Here is a 4,455-nt window from a genome sequence, read left to right on the forward strand (position 1 = left end):
TCCCCCAACAAGCCTAGTTTAAAGCCCGCCGGAGGAGATCCGCCGGTTGGCAGGGCACCTCAGGAGGTAACCTAGTCCCATCCCCTGCTCAAGGCCAGGACCATTACCAATTAGATCTGCCCAGCCAAGGCTTTGTCTAGCCGGGTCTTCAAAACCTCTAAGGACAGAGAGTCCACAAACTTTCCAGGCAACCTGTTCCAGTGCTTTACTTCCCTCTAAGGAAGATTTTCCTAATATCTAACCTAAACTTCCCTTGATTTAACTTGACACCATTGCTCCTTTTTCTGTCATCTGCCACCACTGAGAACAGTCTAGTTCCATCCATTTTTGAGCCCCACTTCAGGTAGTTGAAGGCGGATATTAAATCTCCCCTTTGTCTCTTCTTCTCCAGACTAAATAAGGCCGGTTCCCTCAGCTTCTCCTCTTAAGTCCTGTTCCCCAGCCCTCTAACCATTTTTGTTGTTTTTCGCTGGACTCCCCAATTTGTCCACATCATTTCTGTAGTGGCCAGTACTCTAGATGCAGCCTCACCAGTGCCAAATATAGGGGAATAATCACTTCCCTTGATTTGCTGGCAACACACCTACCAATGCAGCCCTGCATGCCGTTAGCCTTCTTTGCAACAGGGGCACACTGCTGGCTCATATTAAACTTACTGCCAATAAGTTAGGGGAGAAATGTTTTATGCTACTGGAGATCTCCCAGTCATGGTCTGCAGAATGTACCCGACCAGGCACATGCTATTGCACCAATTCTTAGCTACCAGTAGGTCGGTCCCTGTTTTCACTGTGTGTCAATTACAACTCTACTGGCAATTAAATGCCACCTTTTTGGGAAGGTATAATAGTGCTAAGAATTACTATATGCATTTCATGTTTTGGTAAATTGTGGTACACAGAAGTTAAGTTTATTGACCAAAAATCACAGAGCGAATCTGTGGCAGGGCTGCAAACAAAATTTAGAAAGCTCTCTGCTCTTACCCCCCTCTCTCCCTGTGCATAGATACCACAGACCAGAAACAGAAACCTACAATTTGAATTCCAAGAGAGCCCTGAACTTACATATTAATTAATCTGATTATATATTACTACTGCCACATTACTTATTCACATTTCAAAGTCAAAGTCTATGAAGTACAAGTGGGACTAAGGTTCTCACTTCAGTTTTGTCCTTGTATTTCTTCCCAAAAAGGCCTTCTCTCAGTCATACATGCTCTGACCGCAATTTGTCACATTGTAGTCTGTGATGACCTCTATTTCTAGTGATTCTATTTGACACTTTCTTTGCATTCATGCATAAGCCAGACATAAGCCTTTCTGAAGCATTCTACATTCAGACACCTTTAGAATAAAGAGTCCACATTTAAATTATGAGAAGTGCTTTTTTTTCTTTTCAAATTATAGGCTGGCTCAAGTGGTGAGTCAGAAGCACAGCAGACTCATTTCTCACCCCTGCCTACACAAGAGACAAACCAAAAGCACAGTTCTGTATGGCTTTTTTGAACCCCACTTTCATAACGGGTGCTTACAGATGCTGTGCTTTGTTTATCTGAGCAGTGATCCCATGAGTACAAAAGAAATACCAACTGCTATAGCCACAGGGAATTAAACTACATCCTATACTTTTGGCTAGGAGATGAGCATCTGTAAGCAGGCAATGACAGAAAGAACAATGTTTATTATATTTTTTTCAGGCCTCTATAAAATCACACCAATGAGTAAGGAGTTTCAGTGAAAGAGACAAAAAATGGGGTTTGGAAACTGAACTTTTTTAGGATGCTTTGTTTTATGGCTTTAAAAAGCAGCATCTTTCTAAGCTATCTGTCCCCTTCCTGTGTTCTTAATACCTTAAATGAACTGAACTCATTATCTAATATGCACGTACAATTAAGTTAACAAATCTCTTCAGATGTCAGGCAGAAACAAGGAGGATTTTCAGTCTTCACTCATGAGACACTCTATCGACTACTAAACAGCAGAATGAACTGTGATACAAGAGTTCTCATTCTGGTCTGGTCTGATGGGTGACCTCAGACAAGTCACTTCACTTCTCATGGTTTGTTTCCCCATCATAATACTTGATGAAAATACTTTAATGACTGGCAAAGCACTCCGAGGTCTGCGGATGAAAAAGGGCTAAATACTGCTGTTATTGTACCTCTCCATTTTTCAAGATTAGGAAGGAAACACTATTTCTTGTTGCTTGTTAAAAGTAATCTGAATTAAGTTTCATTCTGTTCTGCACAATTTCTTACATCCTGCTCATCTCTGTAACATCAGAGTGCATTCCAGCAGCTCACTAAGCAAGAAAACCAGTTGTGTGCAATTTGCCCCTTCATGTTCTTCCCACTAGGAGAATCAGGTACAGAAAAATGTCTTGTTTTGGCTTGATTTGGGTTTTTATTTTTTAATATATATAGTCTGTTGCTATATATTTGTGCCTGAGAAGGCAAGGCCAAATAAGCAGTACTTTCACTTCAAAAAAAGTTAAGACTGTGGTGATCCCTAGAAACTGGCAGGATTCATTCCAGTCTCAGAACCATCCATTGTGCCAGAGGAGCATAATAGTTAACAATGGCTTTCATCTAGGAGTTTTAGACGATCCTTTGGCTATCCTAAGACCAAGTTATGGAGGTTTTTCAAGGTCAAGATCCTGGCCTTGATTTAAAATGCTACATGAGGGGATGCTTGAGAGGCCCACAGTAACCTGTGTTGCTGAAGAGATATATTGCAGCCGTCCATACTAGATGGCATTTTTATAGTGCTACAAGCATCACATTCAAACATTCAACATTGCTGAGATCCAGCCAGAACTGACAATCAAGATAAAACCATTGTCTAACAAGATGGGGATGAAGTTTTCTAAGCAAGCAGAGGATAACAGAAGCAATGCTCCCAGATGCCGCTCTGTGGGAGCTTAACATCACTGAGGAAATCCCTGAGTATGGCTAACCTAATCTATTTTAAGTGCATGCCTTCAACCAATGGAAAACTGTAATGTTATCAAACTGTTTTAACTATCTTACTGTTGCTGTGTATGTTTCTTTTTTTGCAGAGATCATGTTGTGAGGTTGTGGCATCTCCGTCCCTGTAGTTTTTTAAGAACCCAAGGCTAGAAAAACTTTGCTGGGATAATATAACTGGGACTGATCCTGCTCTGAGCAGGGGTTGGATTAGATGACATCCTGAGGTCCCCTCCAACCCTAATTTTCTATGACTATAATTTAAAAGTGTGATTTATAAGATGAGTACATCCTTAGTCTTGTCTGAGATGCATTAATAGATGCATGCCAGTGTTTTGTTTGCTTTGCTGGCATCACATTCATGGCTTATGATAATTCTATGGTCTACCAAGACCTCCAGGTCTCTTCAGGCTGTGGTGCTGGTAAGTGTAGCACTGTTGAGGCTGTAAGCATGTTGCAGGTTGCTTCTCCCCCAGGTGTAGCACCTTACATTCCTTGGTGTTGAACGTCATCAGGTTTTGATCCGCCCACCTTATGAGCCTGCCCAGGTCAGCCTGTATCCCCCACCTATTCTCCAGCATGACCAGTCCCCCATAATTTGCTGTCATCTGCGAACTTTGCCAATCTGTTTTTAACACCCAAATCCAAGTCATTAATGAATATGTTAAAAAGCACCAGTCTGAGTACTGAACCTTGAGGGATGCCACCGGTCACCAAGCGCCATGTTGACTCAGTTCCATCTATTATTACTGGGAATTACTAAGAGAATGATGTTCTTTTATTCTGATTATTGACAAGAATAAAGAAGGAGTATAGAGTAGACAGTACAATCACAAAAGAAAGCAGGGCCCTGTGTTTGTTAGTGGGCCACTCAGATGAGAACTTTAAACCTATAAAGTTTGGGGGGGGGGGGGTCAAGGAACTAATGTAGCCTTCTGAACCAGGAGGACAAGCCAAAAACACAACCAACCCAAATCCCTAGATGTGCCTTTTTTTCTTCCTTTTGATACTGCAGAAGAAAAGCCACAGAATAAAAACAAATTATTACCTTTGGTAGCAGTAATATTAGCAGTAGTAAAAAGACCCAGTACTCTTTCCTTCCATGGCAGGGGGTGGGACTAGATGATCTACTCAGGTCCCTTCTGACCCTAGAAACTATGAAACTATGACCTTTTATTTCTGAGAAAAATTGACAGCAAACCCAAGTAAGGAGGTTAGAGAATGGCCAAAGATGGAGGTCAGCAACTTATGGCCCAAAGTATCATTTTATCCATCCCACAGAGTCAAGGGGCTTCTGAGGTACTTCAGCAGCAAGGGACTTCTGCAGTTGGGAGCTTTGCCCAGGCATCAGCTGGGCAGCAGAGAGCAGCAGTGGCGACAGCATTGCAGGGCAGAAGGGTGAATGCCCCTGGTGTGATGATGGAAGTATGGGCTTGGTTGGAAGCAGCCTGTGCTCAGAACCAAGTTCTATTAAAGCCCCCCCCCCCCCCCCC

At 42.4% G+C, this 4,455-nt stretch overlaps 1 protein-coding gene across 6 annotated transcripts in view; it reads right to left on the minus strand.

Moving 5' to 3' along the window:
• Positions 1-4,455, minus strand: part of UTRN (utrophin) — a 692,661-nt gene that overhangs the window by 107,541 nt on the left and 580,665 nt on the right. The gene's annotated exons all lie outside the window — the stretch shown is intronic.

The sequence above is a fragment of the Gavialis gangeticus genome, unplaced genomic scaffold (assembly GCF_001723915.1).
Source record: "Gavialis gangeticus isolate Ggan-Ray unplaced genomic scaffold, GavGan_comp1, whole genome shotgun sequence".
In the NCBI taxonomy this organism is placed as follows: domain Eukaryota; kingdom Metazoa; phylum Chordata; order Crocodylia; family Gavialidae; genus Gavialis; species Gavialis gangeticus.